This window comes from Aulostomus chinensis, chromosome 15 (assembly GCF_037954235.1).
Source record: "Aulostomus chinensis isolate RoL2024-O1b breed Wild chromosome 15, RoL_Achi_v1.0, whole genome shotgun sequence".
NCBI classification, from domain to species: domain Eukaryota; kingdom Metazoa; phylum Chordata; class Actinopteri; order Syngnathiformes; family Aulostomidae; genus Aulostomus; species Aulostomus chinensis.
The window spans coordinates 2,777,021-2,796,530 of record NC_141334.1 but is presented as its reverse complement, the minus strand read 5'-3'; the positions used below and the strand labels follow the sequence as shown (position 1 = coordinate 2,796,530).

Below are 19,510 nucleotides of genomic sequence, written 5' to 3'. Positions count from 1 at the left end.
GGTTTTCTGGCACATTTTCCCATGTTCATTTGACAATTTCGACAAAAAAAAACGCCAAAACTCAAAGTTGGACGTAAAATCAAACAGCAATGCAACAGCTGAATTAGTTCAACTGCTGTGTTTCCCTTCGATAGCTCAGTTGGTAGAGAGGAGGACTGTAGGTGTTAGTACCAGGAATCCTTAGGTCGCTGGTTCAACTCCGGCTCGAAGGAGGTGTTTTGCCATAGTACCCTCTTCCCTCTGTGCGTGTATCAGGTCAAGGTCAGGCTCCTCCATGTCCCATGAAGCAATGAGATGTATCAAGGTCTGTGTCAATCTGGAACCCACCAGTCTGTTATGGTTTATTGTGCATTGAGAGGTCATGTGTTTTAAAGCGGGTATTGTTGGACCAAATCTTGGTTTTCTGACACATTTTCCCATGTTCATTTGACAATTTCGACAAAAAAACGCCAAAACTCAAAATTGGACGTTAAATGAAGCAGCAATGCAACAGCTGAATTAGTTCAACTGCTGTGTTTCCCTTTGATAGCTCAGTTGGTAGAGTGGAGGACTGTAGGTGTTAGTACCAGAAATCCTTAGGTCGCTGGTTCAACTCCGGCTCGAAGGAGGTGTTTTGCCATAGTACCCTCTTCCCTCTGTGCGTGTATCAGGTCAAGGTCAGGCTCCTCCATGTCCCATGAAGCAATGAGATGTATCAAGGTCTGTGTCAATCTGGAACCCACCAGTCTGTGATGGTTTATTGTGTATTGAGAGGTCATGTGTTTTAAACGGGTATTGTTGGACCAAATCTTGGTTTTCTGGCACATTTTCCCATGTTCATTTGACAATTTCGACAAAAAAACGCCAAAACTCAAAGTTGGACGTAAAATCAAACAGCAATGCAACAGCTGAATTAGTTCAACTGCTGTGTTTCCCTTCGATAGCTCAGTTGGTAGAGCGGAGGACTGTAGGTGTTAGTACCAGGAATCCTTAGGTCGCTGGTTCAACTCCGGCTCGAAGGAGGTGTTTTGCGCGAGTACCCTCTTCCCTCTGTGCGTGTATCAGGTCAAGGTCAGGCTCCTCCATGTCCCATGAAGCAATGAGATGTATCAAGGTCTGTGTCAATCTGGAACCCACCAGTCTGTGATGGTTTATTGTGTATTGAGAGGTCATGTGTTTTAAAGCGGTATTGTTGGACCAAATCTTGGTTTTCTGGCACATTTTCCCATGTTCATTTGACAATTTCGACAAAAAAAATTCCAAAACTCAAAGTTGGACGTAAAATCAAACAGCAATGCAACAGCTGAATTAGTTCAACTGCTGTGTTTCCCTTCGATAGCTCAGTTGGTAGAGCGGAGGACTGTAGGTATTAGTACCAGGAATCCTTAGGTCGCTGGTTCAACTCCGGCTCGAAGGAGGTGTTTTGCCATATTACCCTCTTCCCTCTTTGCGTGTATCAGGTCAAGGTCAGGCTCCTCCATGTCCCATGAAGCAATGAGATGTATCAAGGTCTGTGTCAATCTGGAACCCACCAGTCTGTGATGGTTTATTGTGCATTGAGAGGTCATGTGTTTTAAAGCGGGTATTGTTGGACCAAATCTTGGTTTTCTGACACATTTTCCCTTGTTCATTTGACAATTTCGACAAAAAAACGCCAAAACTCAAAATTGGACGTTAAATGAAGCAGCAATGCAACAGCTGAATTAGTTCAACTGCTGTGTTTCCCTTTGATAGCTCAGTTGGTAGAGTGGAGGACTGTAGGTGTTAGTACCAGAAATCCTTAGGTCGCTGGTTCAACTCCGGCTCGAAGGAGGTGTTTTGCCATAGTACCCTCTTCCCTCTGTGCGTGTATCAGGTCAAGGTCAGGCTCCTCCATGTCCCATGAAGCAATGAGATGTATCAAGGTCTGTGTCAATCTGGAACCCACCAGTCTGTGATGGTTTATTGTGTATTGAGAGGTCATGTGTTTTAAACGGGTATTGTTGGACCAAATCTTGGTTTTCTGGCACATTTTCCCATGTTCATTTGACAATTTCGACAAAAAAACGCCAAAACTCAAAGTTGGACGTAAAATCAAACAGCAATGCAACAGCTGAATTAGTTCAACTGCTGTGTTTCCCTTCGATAGCTCAGTTGGTAGAGCGGAGTACTGTAGGTGTTAGTACCAGGAATCCTTAGGTCGCTGGTTCAACTCCGGCTCGAAGGAGGTGTTTTGCCATAGTACCCTCTTCCCTCTGTGCGTGTATCAGGTCAAGGTCAGGCTCCTCCATGTCCCATGAAGCAATGAGATGTATCAAGGTCTGTGTCAATCTGGAACCCACCAGTCTGTGATGGTTTATTGTGTATTGAGAGGTCATGTGTTTTAAACGGGTATTGTTGGACCAAATCTTGGTTTTCTGGCACATTTTCCCATGTTCATTTGACAATTTCGACAAAAAAAACGCCAAAACTCAAAGTTGGACGTAAAATCAAACAGCAATGCAACAGCTGAATTAGTTCAACTGCTGTGTTTCCCTTCGATAGCTCAGTTGGTAGAGCGGAGGACTGTAGGTGTTAGTACCAGGAATCCTTAGGTCGCTGGTTCAACTCCGGCTCGAAGGAGGTGTTTTGCCATAGTACCCTCTTCCCTCTGTGCGTGTATCAGGTCAAGGTCAGGCTCCTCCATGTCCCATGAAGCAATGAGATGTATCAAGGTCTGTGTCAATCTGGAACCCACCAGTCTGTGATGGTTTATTGTGTATTGAGAGGTCATGTGTTTTAAAGCGGTATTGTTGGACCAAATCTTGGTTTTCTGGCACATTTTCCCATGTTCATTTGACAATTTCGACAAAAAAAATGCCAAAACTCAAAGTTGGACGTAAAATCAAACAGCAATGCAACAGCTGAATTAGTTCAACTGCTGTGTTTCCCTTCGATAGCTCAGTTGGTAGAGCGGAGGACTGTAGGTATTAGTACCAGGAATCCTTAGGTCGCTGGTTCAACTCCGGCTCGAAGGAGGTGTTTTGCGCGAGTACCCTCTTCCTTCTGTGCGTGTATCAGGTCAAGGTCAGGCTCCTCCATATCCCATGAAGCAATGAGATGTATCAAGGTCTGTGTCAATCTGGAACCCACCAGTCTGTGATGGTTTTTTGTGCATTGAGAGGTCATGTGTTTTAAAGCGGTATTGTTGGACCAAATCTTGGTTTTCTGGCACATTTTCCCATGTTCATTTGACAATTTCGACAAAAAAAACGCCAAAACTCAAAGTTGGACGTTAAATGAAGCAGCAATGCAACAGCTGAATTAGTTCAACTGCTGTGTTTCCCTTCGATAGCTCAGTTGGTAGAGCGGAGGACTGTAGGTGTTAGTACCAGGAATCCTTAGGTCGCTGGTTCAACTCCGGCTCGAAGGAGGTGTTTTGCCATATTACCCTCTTCCCTCTGTGCGTGTATCAGGTCAAGGTCAGGCTCCTCCATGTCCCATGAAGCAATGAGATGTATCAAGGTCTGTGTCAATCTGGAACCCACCAGTCTGTGATGGTTTATTGTGTATTGAGAGGTCATGTGTTTTAAAGCGGGTATTGTTGGACCAAATCTTGGTTTTCTGGCACATTTTCCCATGTTCATTTGACAATTTCGACAAAAAAAACGCCAAAACTCAAAGTTGGACGTTAAATGAAGCAGCAATGCAACAGCTGAATTAGTTCAACTGCTGTGTTTCCCTTCGATAGCTCAGTTGATAGAGCGGAGGACTGTAGGTGTTAATACCAGGAATCCTTAGGTCGCTGGTTCAACTCCGGCTCGAAGGATTTTTTGCGCCAGTACCCTCTTCCCTCTGTGCGTGTATCAGGTCAAGGTCAGGCTCCTCCATGTCCCATGAAGCAATGAGATGTATCAAGGTCTGTGTCAATCTGGAACCCACCAGTCTGTGATGGTTAATTGTGTATTGAGAGGTCATGTGTTTTAAAGCGGAATTGTTGGACTAAATCTTGGTTTTCTGGCACATTTTCCCATGTTCATTTGACAATTTCGACAAAAAAAACGCCAAAACTCAAAGTTGGACGTTAAATGAAGCAGCAATGCAACAGCTGAATTAGTTCAACTTCTGTGTTTCCCTTCGATAGCTCAGTTGGTAGAGCGGAGGACTGTAGGTGTTAGTACCAGGAATCCTTAGGTCGCTGGTTCAACTCCGGCTCGAAGGAGGTGTTTTGCCATATTACCCTCTTCCCTCTGTGCGTGTATCAGGTCAAGGTCAGGCTCCTCCATGTCCCATGAAGCAATGAGATGTATCAAGGTCTGTGTCAATCTGGAACCCACCAGTCTGTGATGGTTTATTGTGCATTGAGAGGTCATGTGTTTTAAAGCGGGTATTGTCGGACCAAATCTTGGTTTTCTGGCACATTTTCCCATGTTCATTTGACAATTTCGACAAAAAAACGCCAAAACTCAAAGTTGGACGTAAAATCAAACAGCAATGCAACAGCTGAATTAGTTCAACTGCTGTGTTTCTCTTCGATAGCTCAGTTTGTACAGCGGAGGTCTGTAGGTGTTAGTACCAGAAATCCTTAGGTTGCTGGTTCAACTCCGGCTCGAAGGAGGTGTTTTGCCATAGTACCCTCTTACCTCTGTGCGTGTATCAGGTCAAGGTCAGGCTCCTCCATGTCCCATGAAGCAATGAGATGTATCAAGGTCTGTGTCAATCTGGAACCCACCAGTCTGTGATGGTTTATTGTGCATTGAGAGGTCATGTGTTTTAAACGGGTATTGTTGGACCAAATCTTGGTTTTCTGGCACATTTTCCCATGTTCATTTGACAATTTCGACAAAAAAAACGCCAAAACTCAAAGTTGGACGTAAAATCAAACAGCAATGCAACAGCTGAATTAGTTCAACTGCTGTGTTTCCCTTCGATAGCTCAGTTGGTAGAGAGGAGGACTGTAGGTGTTAGTACCAGGAATCCTTAGGTCGCTGGTTCAACTCCGGCTCGAAGGAGGTGTTTTGCCATAGTACCCTCTTCCCTCTGTGCGTGTATCAGGTCAAGGTCAGGCTCCTCCATGTCCCATGAAGCAATGAGATGTATCAAGGTCTGTGTCAATCTGGAACCCACCAGTCTGTGATGGTTTATTGTGCATTGAGAGGTCATGTGTTTTAAAGCGGGTATTGTTGGACCAAATCTTGGTTTTCTGGCACATTTTCCCTTGTTCATTTGACAATTTCGACAAAAAAACGCCAAAACTCAAAGTTGGACGTTAAATGAAGCAGCAATGCAACAGCTGAATTAGTTCAACTGCTGTGTTTCCCTTTGATAGCTCAGTTGGTAGAGCGGAGGACTGTAGGTGTTAGTACCAGGAATCCTTAGGTCGCTGGTTCAACTCCGGCTCGAAGGAGGTGTTTTGCGCCAGGACCCTCTTCCCTCTGTGCGTGTATCAGGTCAAGGTCAGGCTCCTCCATGTCCCATGAAGCAATGAGATGTATCAAGGTCTGTGTCAATCTGGAACCCACCAGTCTGTGATGGTTTATTGTGTATTGAGAGGTCATGTGTTTTAAAGCGGAATTGTTGGACTAAATCTTGGTTTTCTGGCACATTTTCCCATGTTCATTTGACAATTTCGACAAAAAAAACGCCAAAACTCAAAATTGGACGTTAAATGAAGCAGCAATGCAACAGCTGAATTAGTTCAACTGCTGTGTTTCCCTTCGATAGCTCAGTTGGTAGAGCGGAGGACTGTAGGTGTTAGTACCAGGAATCCTTAGGTCGCTGGTTCAACTCCGGCTCGAAGGAGGTGTTTTGCGCCAGTACCCTCTTCCCTCTGTGCGTGTATCAGGTCAAGGTCAGGCTCCTCCATGTCCCATGAAGCAATGAGATGTATCAAGGTCTGTGTCAATCTGGAACCCACCAGTCTGTGATGGTTTATTGTGCATTGAGAGGTCATGTGTTTTAAAGCGGTATTGTTGGACCAAATCTTGGTTTTCTGGCACATTTTCCCATGTTCATTTGACAATTTCGACAAAAAAAACGCCAAAACTCAAAGTTGGACGTAAAATCAAACAGCAATGCAACAGCTGAATTAGTTCAACTGCTGTGTTTCCCTTCGATAGCTCAGTTGGTAGAGCGGAGGACTGTAGGTGTTAGTACCAGGAATCCTTAGGTCGCTGGTTCAACTCCGGCTCGAAGGAGGTGTTTTGCGCGAGTACCCTCTTCCCTCTGTGCGTGTATCAGGTCAAGGTCAGGTTCCTCCATGTCCCATGAAGCAATGAGATGTATCAAGGTCTGTGTCAATCTGGAACCCACCAGTCTGTGATGGTTTATTGTGTATTGAGAGGTCATGTGTTTTAAAGCGGGTATTGTCGGACCAAATCTTGGTTTTCTGGCACATTTTCCCATGTTCATTTGACAATTTCGACAAAAAAACGCCAAAACTCAAAGTTGGACGTAAAATCAAACAGCAATGCAACAGCTGAATTAGTTCAGCTGCTGTGTTTCCCTTCGATAGCTCAGTTGGTAGAGAGGAGGACTGTAGGTGTTAGTACCAGGAATCCTTAGGTCGCTGGTTCAACTCCGGCTCGAAGGAGGTGTTTTGCCATAGTACCCTCTTCCCTCTGTGCGTGTATCAGGTCAAGGTCAGGCTCCTCCATGTCCCATGAAGCAATGAGATGTATCAAGGTCTGTGTCAATCTGGAACCCACCAGTCTGTGATGGTTTATTGTGCATTGAGAGGTCATGTGTTTTAAAGCGGGTATTGTTGGACCAAATCTTGGTTTTCTGGCACATTTTCCCTTGTTCATTTGACAATTTCGACAAAAAAACGCCAAAACTCAAAATTGGACGTTAAATGAAGCAGCAATGCAACAGCTGAATTAGTTCAACTGCTGTGTTTCCCTTTGATAGCTCAGTTGGTAGAGCGGAGGACTGTAGGTGTTAGTACCAGAAATCCTTAGGTCGCTGGTTCAACTCCGGCTCGAAGGAGGTGTTTTGCCATAGTACCCTCTTCCCTCTGTGCGTGTATCAGGTCAAGGTCAGGCTCCTCCATGTCCCATGAAGCAATGAGATGTATCAAGGTCTGTGTCAATCTGGAACCCACCAGTCTGTGATGGTTAATTGTGTATTGAGAGGTCATGTGTTTTAAAGCGGAATTGTTGGACTAAATCTTGGTTTTCTGGCACATTTTCCCATGTTCATTTGACAATTTCGACAAAAAAAACGCCAAAACTCAAAGTTGGACGTTAAATGAAGCAGCAATGCAACAGCTGAATTAGTTCAACTGCTGTGTTTTCCTTCGATAGCTCAGTTGGTAGAGCGGAGGACTGTAGGTGTTAGTACCAGGAATCCTTAGGTCGCTGGTTCAACTCCGGCTCGAAGGAGGTGTTTTGCGCCAGTACCCTCTTCCCTCTGTGCGTGTATCAGGTCAAGGTCAGGCTCCTCCATGTCCCATGAAGCAATGAGATGTATCAAGGTCTGTGTCAATCTGGAACCCACCAGTCTGTGATGGTTTATTGTGCATTGAGAGGTCATGTGTTTTAAAGCGGGTATTGTCGGACCAAATCTTGGTTTTCTGGCACATTTTCCCATGTTCATTTGACAATTTCGACAAAAAAAACGCCAAAACTCAAAGTTGGACGTAAAATCAAACAGCAATGCAACAGCTGAATTAGTTCCACTGCTGTGTTTCCCTTCGATAGCTCAGTTGGTAGAGAGGAGGACTGTAGGTGTTAGTACCAGGAATCCTTAGGTCGCTGGTTCAACTCCGGCTCGAAGGAGGTGTTTTGCGCGAGTACCCTCTTCCCTCTGTGCGTGTATCAGGTCAAGGTCAGGCTCCTCCATGTCCCATGAAGCAATGAGATGTATCAAGGTCTGTGTCAATCTGGAACCCACCAGTCTGTGATGGTTTATTGTGCATTGAGAGGTCATGTGTTTTAAAGCGGTATTGTTGGACCAAATCTTGGTTTTCTGGCACATTTTCCCATGTTCATTTGACAATTTCGACAAAAAAAACGCCAAAACTCAAAGTTGGACGTTAAATGAAGCAGCAATGCAACAGCTGAATTAGTTCAACTTCTGTGTTTCCCTTTGATAGCTCAGTTGGTAGAGCGGAGGACTGTAGGTGTTAGTACCAGGAATCCTTAGGTCGCTGGTTCAACTCCGGCTTGAAGGAGGTGTTTTGCGCCAGTACCCTCTTCCCTCTGTGCGTGTATCAGGTCAAGGTCAGGCTCCTCCATGTCCCATGAAGCAATGAGATGTATTAAGGTCTGTGTCAATCTGGAACCCACCAGTCTGTGATGGTTAATTGTGTATTGAGAGGTCATGTGTTTTAAAGCGGAATTGTTGGACTAAATCTTGGTTTTCTGGCACATTTTCCCATGTTCATTTGACAATTTCGACAAAAAAAACGCCAAAACTCAAAGTTGGACGTTAAATGAAGCAGCAATGCAACAGCTGAATTAGTTCAACTGCTGTGTTTCCCTTCGATAGCTCAGTTGGTAGAGCGGAGGACTGTAGGTGTTAGTACCAGGAATCCTTAGGTCGCTGGTTCAACTCCGGCTCGAAGGAGGTGTTTTGCCATATTACCCTCTTCCCTCTGTGCGTGTATCAGGTCAAGGTCAGGCTCCTCCATGTCCCATGAAGCAATGAGATGTATCAAGGTCTGTGTCAATCTGGAACCCACCAGTCTGTGATGGTTTATTGTGTATTGAGAGGTCATGTGTTTTAAAGCGGGTATTGTTGGACCAAATCTTGGTTTTCTGGCACATTTTCCCATGTTCATTTGACAATTTCGACAAAAAAAACGCCAAAACTCAAAGTTGGACGTTAAATGAAGCAGCAATGCAACAGCTGAATTAGTTCAACTGCTGTGTTTCCCTTCGATAGCTCAGTTGATAGAGCGGAGGACTGTAGGTGTTAATACCAGGAATCCTTAGGTCGCTGGTTCAACTCCGGCTCGAAGGATTTTTTGCGCCAGTACCCTCTTCCCTCTGTGCGTGTATCAGGTCAAGGTCAGGCTCCTCCATGTCCCATGAAGCAATGAGATGTATCAAGGTCTGTGTCAATCTGGAACCCACCAGTCTGTGATGGTTAATTGTGTATTGAGAGGTCATGTATTTTAAAGCGGAATTGTTGGACTAAATCTTGGTTTTCTGGCACATTTTCCCATGTTCATTTGACAATTTCGACAAAAAAAACGCCAAAACTCAAAGTTGGACGTTAAATGAAGCAGCAATGCAACAGCTGAATTAGTTCAACTGCTGTGTTTCCCTTCGATAGCTCAGTTGGTAGAGCGGAGGACTGTAGGTGTTAGTACCAGGAATCCTTAGGTCGCTGGTTCAACTCCGGCTCGAAGGAGGTGTTTTGCCATATTACCCTCTTCCCTCTGTGCGTGTATCAGGTCAAGGTCAGGCTCCTCCATGTCCCATGAAGCAATGAGATGTATCAAGGTCTGTGTCAATCTGGAACCCACCAGTCTGTGATGGTTTATTGTGCATTGAGAGGTCATGTGTTTTAAACGGGTATTGTTGGACCAAATCTTGGTTTTCTGGCACATTTTCCCATGTTCATTTGACAATTTCGACAAAAAAAACGCCAGAACTCAAAGTTGGACGTAAAATCCAACAGCAATGCAACAGCTGAATTAGTTCAACTGCTGTGTTTCCCTTCGATAGCTCAGTTGGTAGAGCGGAGGACTGTAGGTGTTAGTACCAGGAATCCTTAGGTCGCTGGTTCAACTCCGGCTCGAAGGAGGTGTTTTGCGCGAGTACCCTCTTCCCTCTGTGCGTGTATCAGGTCAAGGTCAGGCTCCTCCATGTCCCATGAAGCAATGAGATGTATCAAGGTCTGTGTCAATCTGGAACCCACCAGTCTGTGATGGTTTATTGTGTATTGCGAGGTCATGTGTTTTAAACGGGTATTGTTGGACCAAATCTTGGTTTTCTGGCACATTTTCCCATGTTCATTTGACAATTTTGACAAAAAAAACGCCAAAACTCAAAGTTGGACGTTAAATGAAGCAGCAATGCAACAGCTGAATTAGTTCAACTGCTGTGTTTCCCTTCGATAGCTCAGTTGGTAGAGCGGAGGACTGTAGGTGTTAGTACCAGGAATCCTTAGGTCGCTGGTTCAACTCCGGCTCGAAGGAGGTGTTTTGCGCCAGTACCCTCTTCCCTCTGTGCGTGTATCAGGTCAAGGTCAGGCTCCTCCATGTCCCATGAAGCAATGAGATGTATCAAGGTCTGTGTCAATCTGGAACCCACCAGTCTGTGATGGTTTATTGTGTATTGAGAGGTCATGTGTTTTAAAGCGGAATTGTTGGACTAAATCTTGGTTTTCTGGCACATTTTCCCATGTTCATTTGACAATTTCGACAAAAAAAACGCCAAAACTCAAAATTGGACGTTAAATGAAGCAGCAATGCAACAGCTGAATTAGTTCAACTGCTGTGTTTCCCTTCGATAGCTCAGTTGGTAGAGCGGAGGACTGTAGGTGTTAGTACCAGGAATCCTTAGGTCGCTGGTTCAACTCCGGCTCGAAGGAGGTGTTTTGCGCGAGTACCCTCTTCCCTCTGTGCGTGTATCAGGTCAAGGTCAGGTTCCTCCATGTCCCATGAAGCAATGAGATGTATCAAGGTCTGTGTCAATCTGGAACCCACCAGTCTGTGATGGTTTATTGTGCATTGAGAGGTCATGTGTTTTAAACGGGTATTGTCGGACCAAATCTTGGTTTTCTGGCACATTTTCCCATGTTCATTTGACAATTTCGACAAAAAAACGCCAAAACTCAAAGTTGGACGTAAAATCAAACAGCAATGCAACAGCTGAATTAGTTCAACTGCTGTGTTTCTCTTCGATAGCTCAGTTTGTACAGCGGAGGTCTGTAGGTGTTAGTACCAGAAATCCTTAGGTTGCTGGTTCAACTCCGGCTCGAAGGAGGTGTTTTGCCATAGTACCCTCTTACCTCTGTGCGTGTATCAGGTCAAGGTCAGGCTCCTCCATGTCCCATGAAGCAATGAGATGTATCAAGGTCTGTGTCAATCTGGAACCCACCAGTCTGTGATGGTTTATTGTGCATTGAGAGGTCATGTGTTTTAAACGGGTATTGTTGGACCAAATCTTGGTTTTCTGGCACATTTTCCCATGTTCATTTGACAATTTCGACAAAAAAAAACGCCAAAACTCAAAGTTGGACGTAAAATCAAACAGCAATGCAACAGCTGAATTAGTTCAACTGCTGTGTTTCCCTTCGATAGCTCAGTTGGTAGAGAGGAGGACTGTAGGTGTTAGTACCAGGAATCCTTAGGTCGCTGGTTCAACTCCGGCTCGAAGGAGGTGTTTTGCCATAGTACCCTCTTCCCTCTGTGCGTGTATCAGGTCAAGGTCAGGCTCCTCCATGTCCCATGAAGCAATGAGATGTATCAAGGTCTGTGTCAATCTGGAACCCACCAGTCTGTTATGGTTTATTGTGCATTGAGAGGTCATGTGTTTTAAAGCGGGTATTGTTGGACCAAATCTTGGTTTTCTGGCACATTTTCCCTTGTTCATTTGACAATTTCGACAAAAAAACGCCAAAAATTCAAAATTGGACGTTAAATGAAGCAGCAATGCAACAGCTGAATTAATTCAACTGCTGTGTTTCCCTTTGATAGCTCAGTTGGTAGAGCAGAGGACTGTAGGTGTTAGTACCAGAAATCCTTAGGTCGCTGGTTCAACTCCGGCTCGAAGGAGGTGTTTTGCCATAGTACCCTCTTCCCTCTGTGCGTGTATCAGGTCAAGGTCAGGCTCCTCCATGTCCCATGAAGCAATGAGATGTATCAAGGTCTGTGTCAATCTGGAACCCACCAGTCTGTGATGGTTTATTGTGTATTGAGAGGTCATGTGTTTTAAACGGGTATTGTTGGACCAAATCTTGGTTTTCTGGCACATTTTCCCATGTTCATTTGACAATTTCGACAAAAAAAAACGCCAAAACTCAAAGTTGGACGTAAAATCAAACAGCAATGCAACAGCTGAATTAGTTCAACTGCTGTGTTTCCCTTCGATAGCTCAGTTGGTAGAGCGGAGGACTGTAGGTGTTATTACCAGGAATCCTTAGGTCGCTGGTTCAACTCCGGCTCGAAGGAGGTGTTTTGCGCCAGTACCCTCTTCCCTCTGTGCGTGTATCAGGTCAAGGTCAGGCTCCTCCATGTCCCATGAAGCAATGAGATGTATCAAGGTCTGTGTCAATCTGGAACCCACCAGTCTGTGATGGTTTATTGTGCATTGAGAGGTCATGTGTTTTAAAGCGGGTATTGTCGGACCAAATCTTGGTTTTCTGGCACATTTTCCCATGTTCATTTGACAATTTCGACAAAAAAAACGCCAAAACTCAAAGTTGGACGTAAAATCAAACAGCAATGCAACAGCTGAATTAGTTCAACTGCTGTGTTTCCCTTCGATAGCTCAGTTGGTAGAGCGGAGGACTGTAGGTGTTAGTACCAGGAATCCTTAGGTCGCTGGTTCAACTCCGGCTCGAAGGAGGTGTTTTGCGCGAGTACCCTCTTCCCTCTGTGCGTGTATCAGGTCAAGGTCAGGCTCCTCCATGTCCCATGAAGCAATGAGATGTATCAAGGTCTGTGTCAATCTGGAACCCACCAGTCTGTGATGGTTAATTGTGTATTGAGAGGTCATGTGTTTTAAAGCGGAATTGTTGGACTAAATCTTGGTTTTCTGGCACATTTTCCCATGTTCATTTGACAATTTCGACAAAAAAAACGCCAAAACTCAAAGTTGGACGTTAAATGAAGCAGCAATGCAACAGCTGAATTAGTTCAACTGCTGTGTTTCCCTTCGATAGCTCAGTTGGTAGAGCGGAGGACTGTAGGTGTTAGTACCAGGAATCCTTAGGTCGCTGGTTCAACTCCGGCTCGAAGGAGGTGTTTTGCCATATTACCCTCTTCCCTCTGTGCGTGTATCAGGTCAAGGTCAGGCTCCTCCATGTCCCATGAAGCAATGAGATGTATCAAGGTCTGTGTCAATCTGGAACCCACCAGTCTGTGATGGTTTATTGTGTATTGAGAGGTCATGTGTTTTAAAGCGGGTATTGTTGGACCAAATCTTGGTTTTCTGGCACATTTTCCCATGTTCATTTGACAATTTCGACAAAAAAAACGCCAAAACTCAAAGTTGGACGTTAAATGAAGCAGCAATGCAACAGCTGAATTAGTTCAACTGCTGTGTTTCCCTTCGATAGCTCAGTTGATAGAGCGGAGGACTGTAGGTGTTAATACCAGGAATCCTTAGGTCGCTGGTTCAACTTCGGCTCGAAGGAGGTGTTTTGCGCCAGTACCCTCTTCCCTCTGTGCGTGTATCAGGTCAAGGTCAGGCTCCTCCATGTCCCATGCAGCAATGAGATGTATCAAGGTCTGTGTCAATCTGGAACCCACCAGTCTGTGATGGTTAATTGTGTATTGAGAGGTCATGTGTTTTAAAGCGGAATTGTTGGACCAAATCTTGGTTTTCTGGCACATTTTCCCATGTTCATTTGACAATTTCGACAAAAAAAACGCCAGAACTCAAAGTTGGACGTAAAATCCAACAGCAATGCAACAGCTGAATTAGTTCAACTGCTGTGTTTACCTTCGATAGCTCAGTTGGTAGAGCGGAGGACTGTAGGTGTTAGTACCAGGAATCCTTAGGTCGCTGGTTCAACTCCGGCTCGAAGGAGGTATTTTGCGCGAGTACCCTCTTCCCTCTGTGCGTGTATCAGGTCAAGGTCAGGCTCCTCCATGTCCCATGAAGCAATGAGATGTATCAAGGTCTGTGTCAATCTGGAACCCACCAGTCTGTGATGGTTTATTGTGTATTGAGAGGTCATGTGTTTTAAAGCGGGTATTGTCGGACCAAATCTTGGTTTTCTGGCACATTTTCCCATGTTCATTTGACAATTTCGACAAAAAAACGCCAAAACTCAAAGTTGGACGTAAAATCAAACAGCAATGCAACAGCTGAATTAGTTCGACTGCTGTGTTTCTCTTCGATAGCTCAGTTTGTACAGCGGAGGTCTGTAGGTGTTAGTACCAGAAATCCTTAGGTTGCTGGTTCAACTCCGGCTCGAAGGAGGTGTTTTGCCATAGTACCCTCTTACCTCTGTGCGTGTATCAGGTCAAGGTCAGGCTCCTCCATGTCCCATGAAGCAATGAGATGTATCAAGGTCTGTGTCAATCTGGAACCCACCAGTCTGTGATGGTTTATTGTGCATTGAGAGGTCATGTGTTTTAAACGGGTATTGTTGGACCAAATCTTGGTTTTCTGGCACATTTTCCCATGTTCATTTGACAATTTCGACAAAAAAAAACGCCAAAACTCAAAGTTGGACGTAAAATCAAACAGCAATGCAACAGCTGAATTAGTTCAACTGCTGTGTTTCCCTTCGATAGCTCAGTTGGTAGAGAGGAGGACTGTAGGTGTTAGTACCAGGAATCCTTAGGTCGCTGGTTCAACTCCGGCTCGAAGGAGGTGTTTTGCCATAGTACCCTCTTCCCTCTGTGCGTGTATCAGGTCAAGGTCAGGCTCCTCCATGTCCCATGAAGCAATGAGATGTATCAAGGTCTGTGTCAATCTGGAACCCACCAGTCTGTGATGGTTTATTGTGCATTGAGAGGTCATGTGTTTTAAAGCGGGTATTGTTGGACCAAATCTTGGTTTTCTGGCACATTTTCCCTTGTTCATTTGACAATTTCGACAAAAAAACGCCAAAAATTCAAAATTGGACGTTAAATGAAGCAGCAATGCAACAGCTGAATTAATTCAACTGCTGTGTTTCCCTTTGATAGCTCAGTTGGTAGAGCGGAGGACTGTAGGTGTTAGTACCAGAAATCCTTAGGTCGCTGGTTCAACTCCGGCTCGAAGGAGGTGTTTTGCCATAGTACCCTCTTCCCTCTGTGCGTGTATCAGGTCAAGGTCAGGCTCCTCCATGTCCCATGCAGCAATGAGATGTATCAAGGTCTGTGTCAATCTGGAACCCACCAGTCTGTGATGGTTAATTGTGTATTGAGAGGTCATGTGTTTTAAAGCGGAATTGTTGGACCAAATCTTGGTTTTCTGGCACATTTTCCCATGTTCATTTGACAATTTCGACAAAAAAAACGCCAGAACTCAAAGTTGGACGTAAAATCCAACAGCAATGCAACAGCTGAATTAGTTCAACTGCTGTGTTTACCTTCGATAGCTCAGTTGGTAGAGCGGAGGACTGTAGGTGTTAGTACCAGGAATCCTTAGGTCGCTGGTTCAACTCCGGCTCGAAGGAGGTATTTTGCGCGAGTACCCTCTTCCCTCTGTGCGTGTATCAGGTCAAGGTCAGGCTCCTCCATGTCCCATGAAGCAATGAGATGTATCAAGGTCTGTGTCAATCTGGAACCCACCAGTCTGTGATGGTTTATTGTGTATTGAGAGGTCATGTGTTTTAAAGCGGGTATTGTCGGACCAAATCTTGGTTTTCTGGCACATTTTCCCATGTTCATTTGACAATTTCGACAAAAAAACGCCAAAACTCAAAGTTGGACGTAAAATCAAACAGCAATGCAACAGCTGAATTAGTTCAACTGCTGTGTTTCTCTTCGATAGCTCAGTTTGTACAGCGGAGGTCTGTAGGTGTTAGTACCAGAAATCCTTAGGTTGCTGGTTCAACTCCGGCTCGAAGGAGGTGTTTTGCCATAGTACCCTCTTACCTCTGTGCGTGTATCAGGTCAAGGTCAGGCTCCTCCATGTCCCATGAAGCAATGAGATGTATCAAGGTCTGTGTCAATCTGGAACCCACCAGTCTGTGATGGTTTATTGTGCATTGAGAGGTCATGTGTTTTAAACGGGTATTGTTGGACCAAATCTTGGTTTTCTGGCACATTTTCCCATGTTCATTTGACAATTTCGACAAAAAAAAACGCCAAAACTCAAAGTTGGACGTAAAATCAAACAGCAATGCAACAGCTGAATTAGTTCAACTGCTGTGTTTCCCTTCGATAGCTCAGTTGGTAGAGAGGAGGACTGTAGGTGTTAGTACCAGGAATCCTTAGGTCGCTGGTTCAACTCCGGCTCGAAGGAGGTGTTTTGCCATAGTACCCTCTTCCCTCTGTGCGTGTATCAGGTCAAGGTCAGGCTCCTCCATGTCCCATGAAGCAATGAGATGTATCAAGGTCTGTGTCAATCTGGAACCCACCAGTCTGTGATGGTTTATTGTGCATTGAGAGGTCATGTGTTTTAAAGCGGGTATTGTTGGACCAAATCTTGGTTTTCTGGCACATTTTCCCTTGTTCATTTGACAATTTCGACAAAAAAACGCCAAAAATTCAAAATTGGACGTTAAATGAAGCAGCAATGCAACAGCTGAATTAATTCAACTGCTGTGTTTCCCTTTGATAGCTCAGTTGGTAGAGCGGAGGACTGTAGGTGTTAGTACCAGAAATCCTTAGGTCGCTGGTTCAACTCCGGCTCGAAGGAGGTGTTTTGCCATAGTACCCTCTTCCCTCTGTGCGTGTATCAGGTCAAGGTCAGGCTCCTCCATGTCCCATGAAGCAATGAGATGTATCAAGGTCTGTGTCAATGTGGAACCCACCAGTCTGTGATGGTTTATTGTGTATTGAGAGGTCATGTGTTTTAAACGGGTATTGTTGGACCAAATCTTGGTTTTCTGGCACATTTTCCCATGTTCATTTGACAATTTCGACAAAAAAAAACGCCAAAACTCAAAGTTGGACGTAAAATCAAACAGCAATGCAACAGCTGAATTAGTTCAACTGCTGTGTTTCCCTTCGATAGCTCAGTTGGTAGAGCGGAGGACTGTAGGTGTTATTACCAGGAATCCTTAGGTCGCTGGTTCAACTCCGGCTCGAAGGAGGTGTTTTGCGCCAGTACCCTCTTCCCTCTGTGCGTGTATCAGGTCAAGGTCAGGCTCCTCCATGTCCCATGAAGCAATGAGATGTATCAAGGTCTGTGTCAATCTGGAACCCACCAGTCTGTGATGGTTTATTGTGCATTGAGAGGTCATGTGTTTTAAAGCGGGTATTGTCGGACCAAATCTTGGTTTTCTGGCACATTTTCCCATGTTCATTTGACAATTTCGACAAAAAAAACGCCAAAACTCAAAGTTGGACGTAAAATCAAACAGCAATGCAACAGCTGAATTAGTTCAACTGCTGTGTTTCCCTTCGATAGCTCAGTTGGTAGAGCGGAGGACTGTAGGTGTTAGTACCAGGAATCCTTAGGTCGCTGGTTCAACTCCGGCTCGAAGGAGGTGTTTTGCGCGAGTACCCTCTTCCCTCTGTGCGTGTATCAGGTCAAGGTCAGGCTCCTCCATGTCCCATGAAGCAATGAGATGTATCAAGGTCTGTGTCAATCTGGAACCCACCAGTCTGTGATGGTTAATTGTGTATTGAGAGGTCATGTGTTTTAAAGCGGAATTGTTGGACTAAATCTTGGTTTTCTGGCACATTTTCCCATGTTCATTTGACAATTCCGACAAAAAAAACGCCAAAACTCAAAGTTGGACGTTAAATGAAGCAGCAATGCAACAGCTGAATTAGTTCAACTGCTGTGTTTCCCTTCGATAGCTCAGTTGGTAGAGCGGAGGACTGTAGGTGTTAGTACCAGGAATCCTTAGGTCGCTGGTTCAACTCCGGCTCGAAGGAGGTGTTTTGCCATATTACCCTCTTCCCTCTGTGCGTGTATCAGGTCAAGGTCAGGCTCCTCCATGTCCCATGAAGCAATGAGATGTATCAAGGTCTGTGTCAATCTGGAACCCACCAGTCTGTGATGGTTTATTGTGTATTGAGAGGTCATGTGTTTTAAAGCGGGTATTGTTGGACCAAATCTTGGTTTTCTGGCACATTTTCCCATGTTCATTTGACAATTTCGACAAAAAAAACGCCAAAACTCAAAGTTGGACGTTAAATGAAGCAGCAATGCAACAGCTGAATTAGTTCAACTGCTGTGTTTCCCTTCGATAGCTCAGTTGATAGAGCGGAGGACTGTAGGTGTTAATACCAGGAATCCTTAGGTCGCTGGTTCAACTCCGGCTCGAAGGATTTTTTGCGCCAGTACCCTCTTCCCTCTGTGCGTGTATCAGGTCAAGGTCAGGCTCCTCCATGTCCCATGAAGCAATGAGATGTATCAAGGTCTGTGTCAATCTGGAACCCACCAGTCTGTGATGGTTAATTGTGTATTGAGAGGTCATGTATTTTAAAGCGGAATTGTTGGACTAAATCTTGGTTTTCTGGCACATTTTCCCATGTTCATTTGACAATTTCGACAAAAAAAACGCCAAAACTCAAAGTTGGACGTTAAATGAAGCAGCAATGCAACAGCTGAATTAGTTCAACTGCTGTGTTTCCCTTCGATAGCTCAGTTGGTAGAGCGGAGGACTGTAGGTGTTAGTACCAGGAATCCTTAGGTCGCTGGTTCAACTCCGGCTCGAAGGAGGTGTTTTGCCATATTACCCTCTTCCCTCTGTGCGTGTATCAGGTCAAGGTCAGGCTCCTCCATGTCCCATGAAGCAATGAGATGTATCAAGGTCTGTGTCAATCTGGAACCCACCAGTCTGTGATGGTTTATTGTGCATTGAGAGGTCATGTGTTTTAAACGGGTATTGTTGGACCAAATCTTGGTTTTCTGGCACATTTTCCCATGTTCATTTGACAATTTCGACAAAAAAAACGCCAGAACTCAAAGTTGGACGTAAAATCCAACAGCAATGCAACAGCTGAATTAGTTCAACTGCTGTGTTTCCCTTCGATAGCTCAGTTGGTAGAGCGGAGGACTGTAGGTGTTAGTACCAGGAATCCTTAGGTCGCTGGTTCAACTCCGGCTCGAAGGAGGTGTTTTGCGCGAGTACCCTCTTCCCTCTGTGCGTGTATCAGGTCAAGGTCAGGCTCCTCCATGTCCCATGAAGCAATGAGATGTATCAAGGTCTGTGTCAATCTGGAACCCACCAGTCTGTGATGGTTTATTGTGTATTGCGAGGTCATGTGTTTTAAACGGGTATTGTTGGACCAAATCTTGGTTTTCTGGCACATTTTCCCATGTTCATTTGACAATTTTGACAAAAAAAACGCCAAAACTCAAAGTTGGACGTTAAATGAAGCAGCAATGCAACAGCTGAATTAGTTCAACTGCTGTGTTTCCCTTCGATAGCTCAGTTGGTAGAGCGGAGGACTGTAGGTGTTAGTACCAGGAATCCTTAGGTCGCTGGTTCAACTCCGGCTCGAAGGAGGTGTTTTGCGTGAGTACCCTCTTCCCTCTGTGCGTGTATCAGGTCAAGGTCAGGTTCCTCCATGTCCCATGAAGCAATGAGATGTATCAAGGTCTGTGTCAATCTGGAACCCACCAGTCTGTGATGGTTTATTGTGTATTGAGAGGTCATGTGTTTTAAAGCGGGTATTGTCGGACCAAATCTTGGTTTTCTGGCACATTTTCCCATGTTCATTTGACAATTTCGACAAAAAAACGCCAAAACTCAAAGTTGGACGTAAAATCAAACAGCAATGCAACAGCTGAATTAGTTCAACTGCTGTGTTTCTCTTCGATAGCTCAGTTTGTACAGC

General features: G+C 44.8%; 1 protein-coding gene and 45 non-coding genes across 48 annotated transcripts in view; all 46 read left to right on the top strand.

Moving 5' to 3' along the window:
* The window catches only part of LOC147248223 (rap1 GTPase-activating protein 2-like), a 78,398-nt gene that overhangs the window by 6,506 nt on the left and 52,382 nt on the right, over positions 1-19,510 (top strand). The window lies entirely within an intron of this gene.
* trnay-gua (transfer RNA tyrosine (anticodon GUA)) lies at positions 125-212 on the top strand. Its single transcript is given in 2 exon segments — positions 125-161; positions 177-212. It is a non-coding gene; the product is annotated as a tRNA-Tyr (tRNA).
* Positions 520-607, top strand: trnay-gua (transfer RNA tyrosine (anticodon GUA)). The gene is given in 2 exon segments: positions 520-556; positions 572-607. It is a non-coding gene; the product is annotated as a tRNA-Tyr (tRNA).
* On the top strand, positions 914-1,001 carry trnay-gua (transfer RNA tyrosine (anticodon GUA)). Its single transcript is given in 2 exon segments — positions 914-950; positions 966-1,001. It is a non-coding gene; the product is annotated as a tRNA-Tyr (tRNA).
* On the top strand, positions 1,309-1,396 carry trnay-gua (transfer RNA tyrosine (anticodon GUA)). Its single transcript is given in 2 exon segments — positions 1,309-1,345; positions 1,361-1,396. It is a non-coding gene; the product is annotated as a tRNA-Tyr (tRNA).
* On the top strand, positions 1,704-1,791 carry trnay-gua (transfer RNA tyrosine (anticodon GUA)). The gene is given in 2 exon segments: positions 1,704-1,740; positions 1,756-1,791. It is a non-coding gene; the product is annotated as a tRNA-Tyr (tRNA).
* On the top strand, positions 2,098-2,185 carry trnay-gua (transfer RNA tyrosine (anticodon GUA)). Its single transcript is given in 2 exon segments — positions 2,098-2,134; positions 2,150-2,185. It is a non-coding gene; the product is annotated as a tRNA-Tyr (tRNA).
* On the top strand, positions 2,493-2,580 carry trnay-gua (transfer RNA tyrosine (anticodon GUA)). The gene is given in 2 exon segments: positions 2,493-2,529; positions 2,545-2,580. It is a non-coding gene; the product is annotated as a tRNA-Tyr (tRNA).
* On the top strand, positions 2,888-2,975 carry trnay-gua (transfer RNA tyrosine (anticodon GUA)). The gene is given in 2 exon segments: positions 2,888-2,924; positions 2,940-2,975. It is a non-coding gene; the product is annotated as a tRNA-Tyr (tRNA).
* Positions 3,283-3,370, top strand: trnay-gua (transfer RNA tyrosine (anticodon GUA)). Its single transcript is given in 2 exon segments — positions 3,283-3,319; positions 3,335-3,370. It is a non-coding gene; the product is annotated as a tRNA-Tyr (tRNA).
* trnay-gua (transfer RNA tyrosine (anticodon GUA)) lies at positions 3,679-3,766 on the top strand. Its single transcript is given in 2 exon segments — positions 3,679-3,715; positions 3,731-3,766. It is a non-coding gene; the product is annotated as a tRNA-Tyr (tRNA).
* On the top strand, positions 4,072-4,159 carry trnay-gua (transfer RNA tyrosine (anticodon GUA)). The gene is given in 2 exon segments: positions 4,072-4,108; positions 4,124-4,159. It is a non-coding gene; the product is annotated as a tRNA-Tyr (tRNA).
* On the top strand, positions 4,862-4,949 carry trnay-gua (transfer RNA tyrosine (anticodon GUA)). Its single transcript is given in 2 exon segments — positions 4,862-4,898; positions 4,914-4,949. It is a non-coding gene; the product is annotated as a tRNA-Tyr (tRNA).
* On the top strand, positions 5,257-5,344 carry trnay-gua (transfer RNA tyrosine (anticodon GUA)). Its single transcript is given in 2 exon segments — positions 5,257-5,293; positions 5,309-5,344. It is a non-coding gene; the product is annotated as a tRNA-Tyr (tRNA).
* Positions 5,652-5,739, top strand: trnay-gua (transfer RNA tyrosine (anticodon GUA)). Its single transcript is given in 2 exon segments — positions 5,652-5,688; positions 5,704-5,739. It is a non-coding gene; the product is annotated as a tRNA-Tyr (tRNA).
* On the top strand, positions 6,047-6,134 carry trnay-gua (transfer RNA tyrosine (anticodon GUA)). Its single transcript is given in 2 exon segments — positions 6,047-6,083; positions 6,099-6,134. It is a non-coding gene; the product is annotated as a tRNA-Tyr (tRNA).
* trnay-gua (transfer RNA tyrosine (anticodon GUA)) lies at positions 6,442-6,529 on the top strand. Its single transcript is given in 2 exon segments — positions 6,442-6,478; positions 6,494-6,529. It is a non-coding gene; the product is annotated as a tRNA-Tyr (tRNA).
* Positions 6,837-6,924, top strand: trnay-gua (transfer RNA tyrosine (anticodon GUA)). The gene is given in 2 exon segments: positions 6,837-6,873; positions 6,889-6,924. It is a non-coding gene; the product is annotated as a tRNA-Tyr (tRNA).
* On the top strand, positions 7,232-7,319 carry trnay-gua (transfer RNA tyrosine (anticodon GUA)). Its single transcript is given in 2 exon segments — positions 7,232-7,268; positions 7,284-7,319. It is a non-coding gene; the product is annotated as a tRNA-Tyr (tRNA).
* trnay-gua (transfer RNA tyrosine (anticodon GUA)) lies at positions 7,628-7,715 on the top strand. Its single transcript is given in 2 exon segments — positions 7,628-7,664; positions 7,680-7,715. It is a non-coding gene; the product is annotated as a tRNA-Tyr (tRNA).
* Positions 8,023-8,110, top strand: trnay-gua (transfer RNA tyrosine (anticodon GUA)). Its single transcript is given in 2 exon segments — positions 8,023-8,059; positions 8,075-8,110. It is a non-coding gene; the product is annotated as a tRNA-Tyr (tRNA).
* trnay-gua (transfer RNA tyrosine (anticodon GUA)) lies at positions 8,418-8,505 on the top strand. The gene is given in 2 exon segments: positions 8,418-8,454; positions 8,470-8,505. It is a non-coding gene; the product is annotated as a tRNA-Tyr (tRNA).
* Positions 8,814-8,901, top strand: trnay-gua (transfer RNA tyrosine (anticodon GUA)). The gene is given in 2 exon segments: positions 8,814-8,850; positions 8,866-8,901. It is a non-coding gene; the product is annotated as a tRNA-Tyr (tRNA).
* trnay-gua (transfer RNA tyrosine (anticodon GUA)) lies at positions 9,207-9,294 on the top strand. The gene is given in 2 exon segments: positions 9,207-9,243; positions 9,259-9,294. It is a non-coding gene; the product is annotated as a tRNA-Tyr (tRNA).
* On the top strand, positions 9,602-9,689 carry trnay-gua (transfer RNA tyrosine (anticodon GUA)). Its single transcript is given in 2 exon segments — positions 9,602-9,638; positions 9,654-9,689. It is a non-coding gene; the product is annotated as a tRNA-Tyr (tRNA).
* On the top strand, positions 9,997-10,084 carry trnay-gua (transfer RNA tyrosine (anticodon GUA)). Its single transcript is given in 2 exon segments — positions 9,997-10,033; positions 10,049-10,084. It is a non-coding gene; the product is annotated as a tRNA-Tyr (tRNA).
* trnay-gua (transfer RNA tyrosine (anticodon GUA)) lies at positions 10,392-10,479 on the top strand. Its single transcript is given in 2 exon segments — positions 10,392-10,428; positions 10,444-10,479. It is a non-coding gene; the product is annotated as a tRNA-Tyr (tRNA).
* Positions 11,182-11,269, top strand: trnay-gua (transfer RNA tyrosine (anticodon GUA)). Its single transcript is given in 2 exon segments — positions 11,182-11,218; positions 11,234-11,269. It is a non-coding gene; the product is annotated as a tRNA-Tyr (tRNA).
* trnay-gua (transfer RNA tyrosine (anticodon GUA)) lies at positions 11,578-11,665 on the top strand. Its single transcript is given in 2 exon segments — positions 11,578-11,614; positions 11,630-11,665. It is a non-coding gene; the product is annotated as a tRNA-Tyr (tRNA).
* trnay-gua (transfer RNA tyrosine (anticodon GUA)) lies at positions 11,974-12,061 on the top strand. Its single transcript is given in 2 exon segments — positions 11,974-12,010; positions 12,026-12,061. It is a non-coding gene; the product is annotated as a tRNA-Tyr (tRNA).
* Positions 12,370-12,457, top strand: trnay-gua (transfer RNA tyrosine (anticodon GUA)). The gene is given in 2 exon segments: positions 12,370-12,406; positions 12,422-12,457. It is a non-coding gene; the product is annotated as a tRNA-Tyr (tRNA).
* On the top strand, positions 12,765-12,852 carry trnay-gua (transfer RNA tyrosine (anticodon GUA)). Its single transcript is given in 2 exon segments — positions 12,765-12,801; positions 12,817-12,852. It is a non-coding gene; the product is annotated as a tRNA-Tyr (tRNA).
* Positions 13,161-13,248, top strand: trnay-gua (transfer RNA tyrosine (anticodon GUA)). Its single transcript is given in 2 exon segments — positions 13,161-13,197; positions 13,213-13,248. It is a non-coding gene; the product is annotated as a tRNA-Tyr (tRNA).
* Positions 13,556-13,643, top strand: trnay-gua (transfer RNA tyrosine (anticodon GUA)). Its single transcript is given in 2 exon segments — positions 13,556-13,592; positions 13,608-13,643. It is a non-coding gene; the product is annotated as a tRNA-Tyr (tRNA).
* trnay-gua (transfer RNA tyrosine (anticodon GUA)) lies at positions 14,347-14,434 on the top strand. Its single transcript is given in 2 exon segments — positions 14,347-14,383; positions 14,399-14,434. It is a non-coding gene; the product is annotated as a tRNA-Tyr (tRNA).
* On the top strand, positions 14,743-14,830 carry trnay-gua (transfer RNA tyrosine (anticodon GUA)). The gene is given in 2 exon segments: positions 14,743-14,779; positions 14,795-14,830. It is a non-coding gene; the product is annotated as a tRNA-Tyr (tRNA).
* On the top strand, positions 15,138-15,225 carry trnay-gua (transfer RNA tyrosine (anticodon GUA)). The gene is given in 2 exon segments: positions 15,138-15,174; positions 15,190-15,225. It is a non-coding gene; the product is annotated as a tRNA-Tyr (tRNA).
* trnay-gua (transfer RNA tyrosine (anticodon GUA)) lies at positions 15,929-16,016 on the top strand. The gene is given in 2 exon segments: positions 15,929-15,965; positions 15,981-16,016. It is a non-coding gene; the product is annotated as a tRNA-Tyr (tRNA).
* On the top strand, positions 16,325-16,412 carry trnay-gua (transfer RNA tyrosine (anticodon GUA)). The gene is given in 2 exon segments: positions 16,325-16,361; positions 16,377-16,412. It is a non-coding gene; the product is annotated as a tRNA-Tyr (tRNA).
* On the top strand, positions 16,721-16,808 carry trnay-gua (transfer RNA tyrosine (anticodon GUA)). The gene is given in 2 exon segments: positions 16,721-16,757; positions 16,773-16,808. It is a non-coding gene; the product is annotated as a tRNA-Tyr (tRNA).
* On the top strand, positions 17,117-17,204 carry trnay-gua (transfer RNA tyrosine (anticodon GUA)). Its single transcript is given in 2 exon segments — positions 17,117-17,153; positions 17,169-17,204. It is a non-coding gene; the product is annotated as a tRNA-Tyr (tRNA).
* On the top strand, positions 17,512-17,599 carry trnay-gua (transfer RNA tyrosine (anticodon GUA)). Its single transcript is given in 2 exon segments — positions 17,512-17,548; positions 17,564-17,599. It is a non-coding gene; the product is annotated as a tRNA-Tyr (tRNA).
* Positions 17,908-17,995, top strand: trnay-gua (transfer RNA tyrosine (anticodon GUA)). The gene is given in 2 exon segments: positions 17,908-17,944; positions 17,960-17,995. It is a non-coding gene; the product is annotated as a tRNA-Tyr (tRNA).
* Positions 18,301-18,388, top strand: trnay-gua (transfer RNA tyrosine (anticodon GUA)). Its single transcript is given in 2 exon segments — positions 18,301-18,337; positions 18,353-18,388. It is a non-coding gene; the product is annotated as a tRNA-Tyr (tRNA).
* On the top strand, positions 18,696-18,783 carry trnay-gua (transfer RNA tyrosine (anticodon GUA)). The gene is given in 2 exon segments: positions 18,696-18,732; positions 18,748-18,783. It is a non-coding gene; the product is annotated as a tRNA-Tyr (tRNA).
* Positions 19,091-19,178, top strand: trnay-gua (transfer RNA tyrosine (anticodon GUA)). Its single transcript is given in 2 exon segments — positions 19,091-19,127; positions 19,143-19,178. It is a non-coding gene; the product is annotated as a tRNA-Tyr (tRNA).